Consider the following 15688-nt stretch of genomic DNA (forward strand, 5'->3'; position numbering starts at 1 on the left):
ATATTTGCTCAAACAATACAGGACTTTTACCTTATGGTCATACTTCATACAGTTTTTAGGATAGTGTTACCTGGCCATTGGGGAGAATGGGTATGCTGAACAGGACCTCAGCTATAACATACAATGGCTGCCATATACCAGGGGGAGCTTTGTCCCCGGGCTCGTTCCTGTGACTGCCTCCAAGACATCCTATAACCTACTGACAGACATTTTTCCAAACAGTTTGAACTCTTTCGTGTCTTCAAATCTTTGATTGTTCAAAATCACCTCCTCTGTGAACTTGATATTAACTATCCTGATAGAGCCAGTTACCCTTCCCTCTGTGCTCCTGTCCCATTCTATGTACAGCAAACTTTTAGTGCTTAATATACCATATGCTAATTATCCATTTACCCATAATCACTACACTGTGCACGTGCGTGCGTGCGTATGTGCGCACCCACATATCTCTACAAGGGAGGGGCTTCTTGGGCCTCATTCTGATTACCTTGTTCATCCTTGCATGCCCCCTAGTGCCTTCTACGCTGTGGCGTTCAACAGTGTTGGAGGAATTTATTAAATGGGCAAACAAATATAATCTATTCTTAGAAAATAACTTGCTTTCTGCCTCTGGCTCTGAGCTTCTCATCTTCATTTATAGTTCCTCCATAAAACCCGGGGAGTGGCTTAAGTGTTCTCTGAAATCTTAGGATTCTAGGCCATACTGGGCCAAGATTGTGATTTCAACAGAGGTACTGGCAAATTGTAGGTACAAAGTCTGCTCAGAGAAGGTGGAGGAAATGCTGTGACTTTCAAAGACACACCTTTGTTAGGAGTCCACCTTTCAGACAGATTGGACTAGATCTGTCCCATTTGGTAAATGCTGTCTCTGCACACAGGCACTTGCGTTTCATTAGTGAGGAGCAAGGTAAAGAAAAGGAAGGTTTAATCTTGCTCTGGCTGGAAGCACAGTGAAGAAAGGATTACCCCTTTCCCAAGAAACTGTAAATTATTGACTGCAGTGCCTACTAAGATTATTGAGAATGAGAAAAGTTAGCAATGGAAAGCCCTTGAAACTGTTAGACCGAAATAGAAATGATAAAAGGAAAGCTTTAACTCTTAATTGTTGGTTTACAATCTAATTGGACAACAGAGAATATTATCACAGAGACATATGTAAAATAAGAAAATAAAGGAAAAGCTATCACCAAATAACATCGTTTGATGCAACTTTTAAATTTCCTCAATGTGCCATTTTCCAAAAGGAGTGTCCTGGAATATTTTTGTGGTAAGTGTTTAGGTATTCAAGTTGGAAGAGTTAAAAAAAAAAATCTACATGATATATGTTTCTAGAAAAACTGAAGTAACTGAACAAGGGCTTGCCAAACACCAAAACAATTTTTTTTTCATAGAAAAAAATTCTTAAAATATCCCAGCAACTTTAACAGCCTATTGACCATCCCTAGACTAACAATTACCAAAGTTTCCTCACTGAAGCTATCTCATGATGTAGGCATAATTTGTTTATCACAATCTTTGACCTGGAGAGGAAGAATGGGGACTGGGCAAGCAGCAGGGAGAAAGTCAACCTCAGAGGAAGCAAAAAGAGAAATATTGGAACGACCTTTATTTCTTTTCCATTTCTCTTTAGCTGTCGGTGAATATCAATGAAGTGTTACCGCCTCCAGCAGGAGCACCTATTTGAAATGCCCCTGCCTGAGCCCTGTTTCTTTTGAGCACAAGATCAAGGAGTTCATTTGTTGTTTATTCATTCGAGATTCGAGATTCTCCCGCACTACACACCACGTTCACAAGTTGGGGGGGGGCGGGGAAGAAAAAAGACACCACTCCGCAGGGAACTCCACGGTTTTCCTTGTCTTTAATTTGTGTAGCATTTTCAAATTGTGCCATCCCGGTAGGTGTGACCGCGCTTTTGCGGAGCCTTCGGTGCTGTTTTACCTGCTTGAGTCTGTCAAAAACCCATTTGTATGCGCCCGGCTAATGTGCTAGAAATAAAAGCACCAACCTGTCAAGTAAACTCTGCACCTGTACGAAGCAGTTAAATTGTTCCATCTGCTATTATCCCTGGAGATCAAAGGCCATCCCCGGGAGGGGTGCCCAAGGACCAAAGCAAAGGTTGGAGCGTCTTGTCTTGGAGTTTAAAAAGAAGAGGACAACGAAGAGGAGAGTGGAGAGGGGGGTGAAAACCGGAGGAGAAAAGGATCCCTGAGGCTCGGGCCGGGCTCGGCTACCTGAAGGAGCTTTTGTCTGAGCCAGGCGCGCCGGGAGCGCATTCTTTCACATTAAGAACCGCAGGGGAAGACATTCATTCACTCCCCTTTTTTTGGTGACGTAGCTGGGGCATTCATGTGTTTTTAACCTTGAATAATTTTTGTCTCTAAGCTCCAAACAAGTTTTATCCTGTCCACAGGTCAGTTTTGTTACAGAGGCCAATTAGCAGTGCTACCTTCGCCTGCGGCAAAAAGCCAAGTAATGGCGGGGCAAGCCCTCCGGAGAGGTGATGAATAACTCCGGAGAGCTGTAATTTGAAAGGGGGGCCTTTGAAGCATTTACCTTACACGGGACGCTATTGTCACTGCAGGGTGTTTGATCTTAAAATAATTTACTTAATGATCTCACCGTGGGAGCAATTGGCAGAGCAAGATTAGGCTGTAAGTCCTAATGGACATGGGAAAAGTTAAAATTGCTCAGAGAAAGGTATGTACAGGTCTGAGATCTGTCCGTGTTGTGTGTTCATTACTCGGGGGCTTGGGGGGTGGGGGGAGCCTGACTGCGATCAGCTTTGCATAGCTTGTCAGAGAAAATCATAAGATGCCGGCCTCTCCTGGGACGTGCACTGAGCATTCTTTCCGCCTGCATTTCAGCGTTCCTGAGAATTAATGATCTGATTTTTACAGTCAATGATTTTTTTTTTTTTTTTTTTACTCTTTCTTTTTCGCAAGCAGGGAGCTGCTGTATCAGGAAGGCACACGGGAGGAGGGTGGCATGCCTAGTGCAGGCTTCTGAGCTGGAATCAGAGCCAGATGTAAATGTGAAAGTTTGCCCTTTCAGCTGGCAAACAAGGACATCAAGTAGACACAAGGCAGTTATTGGACATTGTTAGCCAGGCCCAAATACGGCTTTGTCCTCTAGAAAGGAAACTTTTGTAATGTGAGCCCCGATTTGGCATATTTATAACTCACGTTTACTTGTGTTTTCTTACATACACATCAATTACTTATATGGCAATTGGAAGAAATATCTTAGTGTTGGGTTCTACCTGTTTCGTATCAAGAGAGAGAGTACTTTGGCTTTAAATTTCTTCATAATTTTGCTCTTTCAAATGTTCAAAATTTGCTAACTGCGAAGCCCCTTGTAAAAAGCATCTTATTTTTCCCAATTATGGAATTAGAAGAGGCATCTTAAATGAATATTCAACTGGAAAAAAAGTAACCTAAGTACTGCTATTGCTGTTTATGTATTTGACGTTAAACCTAAGGAAATGTGATGCAATAGAACATGAATAATTAACAAATGAATTCATTTCCTGTCTAATACAGATTCTAGCTAAGCCGTATCATAGCAGCCTGTCCATGCAGCCCAATGTCTTGATATGTATTCTTCCTCTGGGAAGCAACACCCAGCAAATGTATGTCATCTGGAAGGTTTGATTTGTGTAAAATGGAAAATCTCAACCTTGAGCTCAAAGGAGGTGAGTCTGATTCCCCAAGGTCCACAACTTTTGCCTGTTTCTGGTAGGACAGTGAGATGAAATATTTTTTATTCTTGCAAATCAAGGAATTATGAGCATGAGTATCAGCTTTATCCCGGCAAACACCAGTTTGCATGTGCCAATTTGGGGCAGCGCAAATGTTCCCCACAAGTATGAAGCTTTTCTGAAATTTAGCCTTTGGACTCCGTTTCTGGTGAGTCTGTTGAGATATGCCTGAGAATCTCCATGTACCAAAATAGAGTAGAGTCCTTTTGGGCTTGTGTTTTTATCGCTTATCTGTACTTGGAAATTAGCAACTTATTAATTTGCTTCAGTAATTTCTCTGATGCATGGAAATAACTATCTGAGGCTGAACTAAAGATTATCTAAAGATTATCTATGCTTTGTTCATATATTCTCCGTGTTAAATTACTTGATGAGTGAGCATGGCACTCATACTGCATGTAGTGCAAAGAATGGCAGCAGATAAGGATATGCATCTATGTGTCTTAACCTTTTTCAATCAGCTAAAAGGAGATACCAGGCCCACATGGGTCATGTGGGGATTTAAGGGACATAATGTATGTGAAACACATAGGACTGATGCAGAAATAAAAGATGCTCAATAAAAGTTCTTTCCCACCCTGTGCTCTGGAAACAACTTTGAATCTCACTAGTCAGTGTTAAGTTTGGGTCATCATCCTCCTTAAGTAGCATTTTCCCTCCTTTTCCACTCACAATCCAGTAAGGTGTTACAAGTGAAGCTGTTTTCCATGGATAAGTCTGAATGCTAAGATTGTTTATGAACATCTAACTGTTCGGGGAGAAATTAGAGTAGTCACCTCTAGGCCATCTCAAAGGTGTGAGTACTAACCTAAGGGTCCAGCTGCCAGTGTTGAGTGGTCAGTGAGATTTTTCTCTTCTTCATCTTTCCTTCTTTTTCTCTTTCCCAATGCTACCTTAAAAAAAGTTTTTTCAGTCTTAATGTAATTCCAGTTGTGTTTGTTGTCGTAAGTGGTGAATGTAACTTAGCAACCAAGAAAACAATTATGTTATCCTCACCAAGAGACAAACCAACACCAATTTAGAAAAGAATAAGACAAGATAACTAGGAAAGAGGAAGTTATGAGTATTTTAACCTGTAAGTCACCATTCTAGTAACAGCATGATTACACCTTCGTTAAGCCCCCCTTTGCTGCTTTTTCTTTCTTCCATGTTCATCTCTCCCTCCTCTCCTTCCCTCTCTGGGCTTTCTTCCACTCTCCCTTTATCTGTGTATCTCTCTATTTCTCTCTCTCTCCTCTTCCCTTTCGTCCTGCCCATAATATTTTCATAATGTCTCCCTCCCTTCTTCTCTCCCCCCACTCTGTCCCCACTTCTGAGTGAGTGACTCAGTCTGTTTCTCTGTCTCTCCCACTGTGCAGGTTCCTCCATGTCTGTTGGTGCCCTCTCTCTCTCTTCCCTTCTCCCTCTCTCTCTCATTCTCTCTCTCTCTCTCTCTCTCTCTCTCAAAACCCAGCATGTAAATGAAAAGGTTAAAGTTGAGCATGTGAATATTAGGAATTTTTTCTTGATCATCGTCTGTAATGATACGGTTTCCAAGTGAAAGCTGTGAATTCATAAGCTCACTCCCAGAACTTCCCAATCTACCAGGGACCTGGATGTCAAGAAGCACTTGACCGTCACAGACAGTGGGTGCTGAGCCATCTCCTGAGCCCGCACAGCAAGGAGGCAACTGCTCTGCCAGTTCCAGCATTCACGCTACGGGATGAGTCAGAAGAGAGGGGTGAAAAAGACCAAGGTCAAGGTCAAGCCACTCACCCACCTTTTCCCGCCCAGCTCCCATCCCACCTAGCACTGATTGCTGTCCTGTGTGTCCGAGGTGTTTCCACTGGCCTAAAGCCATCATCTCATCCAGAAGACACATAAATTCCACCCAGGTAGTTCTAAAATCACCCAGCTGATCATTCAATTTATATACAGTATCAAGTGTTCATTTCATAGCCGCTATTTCAGTCCCGCTGACCTACGGGTCCTTGACATGTGCTTCTCCAGGGCCCTCCAGTGATGTAAAAGTAACTTTTTAGCACTTGGAGAAAAAGCAATTGAAGTTCATTTCTCACAGATTGCCAGGCCCCATCAGACATGAAGATGCTGTAAAGCAGGCATCGGAGAATTTTCAAACATCCATCGCTATCAGGCTAAAGAGCCGGCTATGGCAACCAGGGGATCAGACTTGGTCCCCTTGCTCAGTATGCTCTGTGACATTACATTAGGCTCCCTGAGAGCACACTGATGCCAGTGTGCTGCCACATGGAGGTATCTGGCTGTATCTCTGTAGGATTTTATTTTTCTCATTTCTCATCTGTGGGCAACATCTGTACTGGCCTGTGCCAGGAATATCTTTCTCTTATTCTAAGATGAGCTGCAGGAGAGGAGACGAGCTGGGGAGAGTGAGACAGTTGTGTTTCTCAGGGCTGCGCTTTATGTTCACCTCAGACCACGCCCCTTTTGAGCTGTGCCGTTCCTTTTTCCCTGTCCCACACTGGATATTCCCATAGATCCTTGTTTCCTAATTCCCCACCCTCTGTTCTCTGCTTCATCACTCCTGCTTAATTCCCCCCACTGCTGTCTCTGAATTAAATTCACGTGAAGTGAGTTTCTGTTTGGGAACTTGAAATATGCATGCTCTGGCCAATGGCCCAAGTTCAACCTTAAGACAATGAGTACAGTATTGTTAAATGACCAGTATTTTCATAAATTTCTTCCCCCAAATAGAAGAGGAGTTTCTGGGGTAGCCATTTTGACTAGAAGTCCAGGATAAGGGTGTTCAGAGATTGACAGACTCAAATTTGGAGAATTTGACCACAGATTGGAAGGAATGAAAATAAGATTTGTTACGATATGGGTTGTGTGTGTGTGTGTGTGTGTGTGTGTGTGTGTGTGTGTGTGTTTTAATGTTAGAAATTAAAAGCCCCAGTTCTTGAAGATTATTGGAAATTTGGTTTGTTTAAAAAAGTGTTTTTCTTAAGCAAAATGACTGCCCTGGACAACTTCAGAATTTCCACATTCTGAAGTTCTCACCCTGACTGTTCCTATCACAATTCCTCTGTATAATATTACATCTTCCCTTCAGCTGTCGTTTCTCTCACACTTCCCAAGGACAAATATTAGTAGCAACTTAGAGTTAAAATGGTTAAATAAAAACCAGAAAAACTGATTTGTCTCTAGTGGATTTTTTTGTAGGTATTTTTCTAAGATGCAGTGTGGAGAGTGGAATACTCACAAGACTTTCTGAGAATCATATCCCAACGTGACCCCTGCTGTTAGTTCATAGTTGCGGATAAGTCAGGTTTGGGTGACATCAGTAAAAGAGAACTAGTATCTGTTTGCCCTTAGAGCCTCAGACACGATGACTCACAGCAACTTGTACAGCCAAGGAAACTGAGGCCCGGGAGGGTCAAGTGGAAGATCAGGGATTTGAAAGCCTGTTCCTCTTCGCAGGCACCAGGTGGTTGTAAAGCTTCCATCTTCCAGGTATAAAACTTTCTTAGCCGTGGTGATGCTAGCGACTTCTCGTGGTGGATACTCTAGCTCACTTCCCAGACATTCACTCTCCCAGCTTCTGTGTCTACAGTCTGCTGCCAATGGCTCTCAGCTGGGCCCCTGTCTCATTTTTGTCTTTGGCTTAAGAGAAAGACCTCTGTCAAGATTAGGCTCCCTCCCTGTGGGCAGCCTGCGTCCAAAGTCTGGTTGATTTCCAGGAGTAGACTTTGCAGGGAGGTGGCTTCTTTTACGATGACAAGGGGTATGGTTCTTATTCCTCCACTCTTCTTCCAGGGCAGGAGAGAGAGGGGAGGGAGGGAGCAGGTGCTGGGGAGATAAAAGCAGGGTTAGGGGGTGAGGGAGGGCAAAGCAGCAGAAGGCGAAGAGCCAAGTTTAAATGAGGTGACCTCCAGACATCACAAGGGGGAGGGGGATTAGGGTTGCCAGTGCCCATAAAGGTCAAGGGGTTAGGATTTGGATTAAACGCATCCACATCACACCAGCCTTGATCTCCCCAGATACCTGCTCCCTCCCTCACCTCATCCATCCCCAGCTCAGGCCCCAGGCCTCAGCGTGGGGTTACTGAAGGGCCATCTCAGTTCCAGAGCTCAGGTGGGGCCTCAGGTGTGAGAAAGTCCTCAGTGTTAACAGTTCATGTCCTCCCACTTGCGCAATCCTGTTTTCTTCACATCCCCAAAGGTATTGATCCTAAGAGATGACAGTAAACTTCCTGCTTGTAAACTTCCCTCACAAGAGCTGTTTCCCAGAACCTGACCTCAGACACTTATATTCATAAAGCATGTCCTAGTTTTCGAATGTTGCTGTGTGCTGTCGCTATGGTGTTCACAATAAACTGAGGCTCAGAAAAGTGAAGAGACTTTCTCAGGGTCACACATCAAAGTGCTGGACCTGAGACAGAATCTAAATTCTCAACTTCTGGTCCAAGGCTCTTCTAAGTGCATAAGTGAGAGTCATAAGGCTGTCCATACCTAACTATCCATAAAAATGTTTCTCCTGAGACTATGATTCTTTATTGTTTCACCTTCCACTATTCATTTCTATTTCCTTAGTTGTTACCTTTTCTCCTCCCCAGACTTGCCTTTTCCCAGTCACACCAGCTCCCTTCTGCAATGCTTTCTTTTTTTTTTAAGAAGATGTTGGGGGTAGGAGTTTATGAATTTATTTATTTATTTTTGGCTGGGTTGGGTCTTCGTTTCTGTGCAAGGGCTTTCTCTAGTTGTGGCAAGCGGGGGCCACTCTTCATCGCCGTGCGCGGGCCTCTCACTATCGCGGCCTCTCTTGTTGCGGAGCACAGGCTCCAGACGCGCAGGCTCAGCGGCCATGGCTCACAGGCCTAGTTGCTCCGCGGCATGTGGGATCTTCCCAGACCAGGGTTCGAACCTGTGTCCCCTGCATTGGCAGGCAGATTCTCAACCACTGTGCCACCAGGGAAGCCCCTGCAATGCTTTCTTTACAACAGCAGTAAGGGAAAGAGCGGGAGGTTCAGGGCTCCCTAGGACATTAATCCTTTGGCACTTGAGACCTCTTTGCTCAGAAGGAAGTGGTGACAGAGAGATGTATCTGGTGCCCTGGCTACGTATCACTGGGCCTCTGTCCTAGATACATGCTTCTTCTAATGCTTTACACACCTGGCTTGAAAGTAGAATTTCATCAGAGCCAGTGCTCCAACCTTCCTGTTTGCAGAGTCAGGAATTTCTCAAGCTAATAACTCTGTAAGCATAGGAGCAATTGGGACACCCAGTAATTCTGTGCAACTGTTAGAATGTTCTTGGGTCTGTTCACCAAGCTTACAATACCTCCAGTATCCCTGGGGACCCTCTGTCATTTGGTTCAGCTCAGCACTAGCTGGAGGAGGAAAGTTCTCTTCACTCCTCAAAGAAAAGCCACTAGGGATTTATTCTTTGCCTTGGGGTTCTGGAGCTTCCAAGGCCTCAGGGGATTTCCACCTCTGCCTGCAAATCCTCTCAGACTGAACAAGTGTAGCTCCTACCGATTATCTTCTTTGCATAGCCTCAGGACAGGTGTTTGGGGAACCAAGGGTTCATAGATACTGTGTTTCATTTTGGTTTTGATCCTTGATTTTTCTTTTCTCTGTTTTCTTTTTTAATTCTGCATGATATTTTGGAACACAGAGTGAAGTCTGCTCGGACCCATCTTTCTCCTTATGATTTCAACCAACGTACTACCCTCCTGCAAAAGATGTGTCTTCAGAAAGGGTACTCAGGTTGGAAAAGTGTGGAAAGAGCAGATGAACTTAGTGTCAGTGGCCATATGGCCCCTTACTGTTGGTCATCTTCATCACTAAGTGAGACCTACCAGATAAGGCACCAGATAAGGCAGTCCCACACTGGTCCTTTGGCTTCTCCTGGGCCACAGGGTAATAGTAAGGTCTTGGAAAAAGTCCTGCTCTGACTGGGTGTACAGTGTACAGTGTACATTTGTCAAATCTCATGTATTCTAAGCTTGATTCTAAATGACCTTTTTAAAAAAGAAAAGAGGCTTAGACTTCTCATCTGTTTCATGAATTTGTCATTTATTGGGGGGGGGGGTGGGTTCCAAAATCCTATATATCATAGGCTTTTTTTCAGATGTGTCTTTTCTGTGTCATACCAATCGTCATGAGCCCAGGAATGTTCCTCTCAAACGATCTCCCATCCTAAAAGGCAGGGATTAAAAGTGTAAAACCCAGTTTTCCCGGATTCAGATCTCCCCTCTGACAGTGGTCTGTGTGACCTTGGGCAAGTTACCCAACCTCTCTCCTCCTCAGTTTTCTCATCTGCAAAATAGTGGTCCTAATGGTAGCGTTATTGTCAAGATGAAGCACATTAGTTTATTTTGAAGTCCTTGAAACAATCTTGGACATAGACAACATATTACATGTTATATGTTATTTTCCTATTATTGTTGCTGTCTTTCCCCAGTCAGTTACAGCTGGAGATTTTAAAACAACTGTCCTTTGTATTGCCTGACTACACGTTTGTGGCAGAGAGAGAAAAGAGAGAGACCCTTTAAAGCATTTAAATATCATTCATCTGTTTCACAGGCAAATCTTTTTGTGCATTAAGGAAGGAAATGGGAAGGTAAGTGCCCACTGTTTTTAAACTTGGGATGAGGTATTTTTAAACAGTTTTCAATTTCCTTAAGAATTTTAACACAGCTAATATTAGTCAGAACTGAATGTCTGAGAATGAGGTTAGTGTTCTGCATAAACCCTGCTTTTAAAAAGCTCACACGAAGGGTCAAAGACCAGGAAATGCTCTCACTATAATTCTCATTTTCAGCTGAATTGGACATGGCAACAAGAATGCAGGCTTGAATCACATTATGTTCCAGGAACCTTTAACTTTGCATCATAATGACCTACAGCCTAACAGAAGCAAATTGTGAGTGGTTTCCAAAGGAGAAACTCTAATTTATATTAAACTAGTATTATAACTTAAGTAGCTCGTTTTGAAAGCAAAATGCAAAACCTCATCATTCATGCGATGGCTCGTAAATGCATCCTTTACATTTTACCTGTAAAATGCTCTGTGTTTGCTGACAGGTTAAATGTATGCTGTACACAGAGAGCCAACATTTCTCTTTGTAACACTGCAGCAATCCTACTACTTTTAGCAGCATTCTTATTATTTTAAGCTGTCTCCATTGTCTTCTAAACACCATAATTAGAAGCTTGAAAAGCTCACAGCAACCAAACCCAGTAAGGTCTCATTATGAACAAAATATTCTACTGTGGCTCAACAAGTGACCTTGTGTAGTCCAACGTGATGAAGCTTTCAAACTTCCTGCCCTATTAGGGCTTCAGGTATGTATAAAAGTTTCCCTTCAGTATTATTCAGCAGCTCCATTCAAGTTTAGTTTCTTGGTCATAATTATTTTCTTACTGGTCTCTTTGTTTCATGTTGTGCATAGAAAAGAAAACCTGTCTGCTGGAAGGGGTTCAGAGTATCTCTTCTTGGTGGAGCGGGGTTTTATAAATGAGTTGAATGAGAGTCCGTGAGCAGAGAGCTGAAATAATTAAATGGTGTGACTCAAGTAAGTAGAGAGGGGGGTGATTTTAGGGCCCAAGAAAATATTTCCCCCACCAGATCAGTGACTTTTTAATTTGATGCTTAACATAATTTTCCATTTGGTTCAAGTCTTCTTGAACCGTATCCAAAAGCGAACTCCTACTGGAGCTACAATAAATTAAACATTATCAGTCGTATACATGTGAGTATAAATGAGTACATAATTTTTTTTTTCTTTCATGAGGAAATAGAGAAAGCAGAGCGCTCTGGATATCTAATGAGGGTTGAAGAAAAACTAAGTTAGGAAGATTAGAAAATAAGTTTCTTCTATTCTCCTGTTTTACCTGGGACTGTTGCTAATTTGAATCCTTTGCTTCTGTACATCGCCATGTCTTTTTGTGTTGCCTCTAAGCTTGGAAATATCAGGTGCGAGAGAAGTGAAATTTGTTCTGTATCCTATGTCTATGTTAGGGAACACTTTCCCATAGCCAGGGAGACACAGAACTGCTTGGTTATGAAATATTCACATTTAAACCAAGCATGTGAAATGTGAAAATACATCTTGGATTTTTTTCTTTATTTTATATTCTGCTGGTGAAACACTGAACTCTGAAAAATGGGCATGTCATGGTTGCTTTTAATAAATCCACTTACCTGTCACATGTGTTTAAGGTTTCCTGACTGTTTGCTAATTATCAAGCTGTATTTCTCTTATTTCTCTAATCTTTAGAACACAATGAAGCGTATCAATCAGCATAAACCTCAGGGAAGCTGCTTATCTCTGAAACCCCATCTCAGATATTGGTGGATACTGGGTCTCCCAAGCCAGGACAGCCCCAGTTGGCTATATTCCTTTTCCTATCTTCGCTTTTAGGCTGAGTATAGGTGCAGATTTTCTTTTTCCTTTTCTCTCTCTTCTCTGCTACCTCTGCTCCAGAAGACACACACACACACACACACACACGCGCGCGCGCGCGCGCGTAAGAGGCTGAACCTGCTCATGAAACCCAGAGCTGATACTCATCCAATTAAGGAAAAGGTGACTTTTAGAGGTATTCTCCTCCCCAAGGCAGTGGGGTTCAAAATTCAGTTTGAGAAGTGTCCCCATGTCAGCATCATATCAAGGAGGTAGCAAAATGACCCATTGACTTGAAAACCTCTGGGGACATTGCCAGGAATCTGCCTTTATAAAAGGCTCCCCAAGTGCCTTGTAAGCTGTTTAAACCATTCTCTACCGAAAGGAGCACTTATCCCAAAATAACATAATTAATTAATCCGAAATTCTCTCCCAAAAGATAGACTCGTTATCACTCAAGTTCCTGAGTCTGGCACAGAGAGAAGGTAGAGAAAGGAGGTTCAACTTCCACTGTACTGTTTTCTTCTACACCCACTTTCATTGCTCATAGTTCCCGAGCAGGGATGTCAGCATAATGTGCTCTGGGGATGCAGGATGGGGACTCAGCTGATCAAGGGGCTCTGTCCTCCACTGGCTCACTGTGATGGCAGAGGGAGGGCCTGAATCTTCCTGCCTTTCTACCCTGCTTGGCTCAGCTTTGGGACATTGTTTCCCTACAACAGTTCCCAACGTGACGTTCTTCCTGATTTAAGAAAAGGGAATCAGGGACTTCCCTGGTGGCACAGTGGTTAAGAATCTGTCTCTCAATGCAGGGAACACAGGTTCGAGCCCTGGTCCAGGAAGATCCCACATGCCAAAAAGTTTTTGTCTACTTCTAACTGGATATAGCCTGTTATCTGAAGATCCAGGACTGAAATTCAGTTTGTGATCCAGCAGAAAGTGAAACAGAAAAGGCTCTTCACTTTTGGCTATAACTTAAAAGTCCAGCAAAATCTTGAGAACGCACTGCTGGAGACCTCAGAATCACTCCCGTGTGTGTGATGTTGGGTTTAATTTGCCTTGTTTGGCGGGAACTCAAAGGACTTTGTCTTCTATCTTTCTGGTGCGAAGGGGAGGGAGGGAGAAAGTTTTAAAGAACAATTAAAATCAAACTATATGAAGGAATTTGAGGATGAAGCTAAATGTGGATTGCAGTGAACAGATAGGATGAGTTAATGGTTCCCAAATTTTCCATTGGTTAAGGCCTCTCGATCTCATTTTTTGGGAAATAACTTCTGTATTAAAAAAATAATCAACCTTTCAGCATGGCTTCTAAGGTCCTTAGAATTTAGGCATAGCATATTCTTTCAGTCTCCCAGCTCACCAATCCCACACCTGTGTGATCCAGCCTTTGTTAGTGATTTCGTTTCTAGAACACACCACATTCTCTAATGCCTCCTTGCCTTTGCACCTGCTGATTTTCCCTCTGGAAATTGTCTCCTCTCTGCCACTATCCCCACAGCCGCTCCTCTGTGCTGTGTTTTGAATGAATGAATGATCAAGTGAGGGACAGCCAAGAGCCATGCCAAAGAAAAAGAATTCTATGCCTGAAGTATGATTGCATAAATAATAGATTTTCCTAGAAATAGATTGCCTAAAAAGAAATACTCATAATATTTACCTGTTAAGAATATGTATCCCAGATATCCCTCATCACTGCAGTACTAAACAGTGCAGAAGAATGAGAACCAATAAATAGATAAAACAAGGAGATTAGAGCAGGAGCCAGAAACACACGCTCAGGCTCTGAGGAAAAACAAAATTGTCCTCCCAAACTTTTGTACAATCTCTGCAGTGTTAAAGAAATGGGGTGTTGGTCAGTGAACCTGGATAAAAGGCCCTGATTTCTATTCACAGTCACATGAAACAACAGGCAATTACAATGACTAGAGGTTTGTGTAGATTTTAAAATACCTTCTCGAATTATTGAACACAGACTGGTCTCCTCCTCTCTTTCCTCCTAAGGCTTTGAGCCACCTTGAGCCAAGAGATGTATCGGATTTTTTTCCAGTCCTGACATCGTGTGATTTTGAAATCTACTCTAATTCAAAGGCCCAAAGTGCATTTTAAAGATTTGAATATGGGGTTCAGCTGCCAAAGCCACCCCTGCCTCCAGGTGTTGCTATTTTCAGAAGGTGAGGATGAGGTATGCTAGGCCTTTGTTCCCTGCACTCCACCGAGGCTGCTGCTGTCCTGGTGATGGTGTCAAACCCAGTGGCCTGTTTTAAGTCCTCATCTTACGTGGCCCATCAGTAGCTTTTGATGGATAATAACTCTCTCCTTCTTGAAACACTTTCTTGGTTTCCTTCTGATATCTCTTTTTTGATTCTTCATCATTTGACAAACTCTTAACGTTGGAGTACCTATTAGCTCAGTTTGTTAATATCTTCTGTTTGTCTATATTCACTCCCTAAGTACCATCATTCAGTCTCAGGGCTTTTATACATGCTGATGGCTTCCAATTATATGTCTCTATTCCCAGTGATGTACCTAAGCCAGATCGCCTGGGCTCACAAGAGCACATTTCTTCCTAACTCTGCATTCAGTGACAGCGACTTCACCTTGGTAACCAGAAGTCAGCCATGGTAAAGTATTTACACCAAAGAAATTGGCAAACACTATTATATATTGGACCTCTTTTTTTTTTTTCCCAGAAAGCTAGTTGTTAAACACTTACTAGCCCACCATTTTTCCTGAACTCCAGATTTGTGTGTCCAGATGCCTCCTGGATATTTTCTTCTGCAGATTAAACATGTCCTAAACCGAATTCCTCTCTCCCAACCCTGTCATTGTCTCCCCAGCTTTCCCCTCAGTAAGTAGCAACTCCATCTTTCTAGCTGCCCAGGTCAAAATGTTTGAGTCATCCTTGACTCCTGTCTTTCTATCATATCACATATTCAAACACTTAGTAAATCCTATTGGTTTTACCTTCAAAATATATCGAGGATACTCAAAATACTTACTCAAATGACCTGCATAGGACACATGGATTGGATACCAGAGGGAGGGAGAAAGGAGCTGTGTTGCTTGATAGAGCTGACTGATCTAGTCAGGACTGCTTGCTTCCCTTCTCCCCTACTGTGCCCCTCTCCTAGTTGACTAAGTACTCATGGTAAACAAGAGTCTTCTCCACCTCGCTTTATATCAAACTCCATTCATGCATCCTCTTATGTGCTTGTTTCAAAGAGAAATCAACAGCATGGACCGTTTTTATCAGTATCTCTCCCACATACTTTCAACCACATGGAAGGTGTATATGAATTCGGTATTTTTGCCATTATTCTAGTTCATGCAACACAGGGCAACGAGTCAAAGGTGGACTTCCCAGGGAGCTAATGAACCTTAAGCTTCAGGCTCACTTGCTTGGACTCACGTGAGAACTGGGAATGGCAGGGAGTCCTAGAGTGTTCTCCAGGTGAGGAGGAAAATCCAGGTTGCCACTTCAAAAGCAAGTCAAAGGTGCCAGTTATTGAAATCTAATTTGCTGATTATATAATCTGTGAAAAGAAAGTTACCACATAGTCT

Source organism: Globicephala melas, chromosome 9 (genome assembly GCF_963455315.2).
Source record: "Globicephala melas chromosome 9, mGloMel1.2, whole genome shotgun sequence".
NCBI classification, from domain to species: domain Eukaryota; kingdom Metazoa; phylum Chordata; class Mammalia; order Artiodactyla; family Delphinidae; genus Globicephala; species Globicephala melas.